The sequence below is a fragment of the Cynara cardunculus genome (genome assembly GCF_001531365.2).
Source record: "Cynara cardunculus var. scolymus isolate 2C chromosome LG 1, CcrdV1, whole genome shotgun sequence".
Taxonomy (NCBI): Eukaryota; Viridiplantae; Streptophyta; class Magnoliopsida; order Asterales; family Asteraceae; genus Cynara; species Cynara cardunculus.
Window position 1 is genome coordinate 31,145,571 of NC_037528.1, and position 560 is coordinate 31,146,130.

The window sequence follows — 560 nt, forward strand, 5'->3', positions numbered from 1 at the left end:
AAACAGGATATCATTTCCAAAACTGTTTTAAAGAATCAATCCCTTCTTTATTTTTCCCAAAACAGTTTTTAATACACAAATATATAACAATAACATCTTTAAACTATCAAAATAGTTTTACCATCTTTTTGTTTAAAACCAATATCAAAATCCAGCAGTTTATATAACAAAATATATAAAGGTTTTAGTCATCAAAAACTCACAGTGTATAATCAACAATATTTTTAAAACTCACCTTAACAAATAACAGATTCTGTAGTTTTAAAACACACAGCAAATCACAAGCTCTTCAAACAGCTTTGAACAAAAGATTTGTTCAATAACACTTCTCACCGCCACAATACTCTTTTTCTCTTTCAACAGATTTTTCTTCAAATGAAATGATGAGATAGAATCTTATCTTTTTATTTCTTTAAATACTCTCACCATGGCGGTGGAGATTATTTTAACTATTATAAAACTCATAGGCGGTGAATCCTTTATCCAATAGAAATAACCTCGGGTGGTGGGTTTATTTATCATAAAATTCATGATTTCTTAACYATGAAGGTATAAGTTTT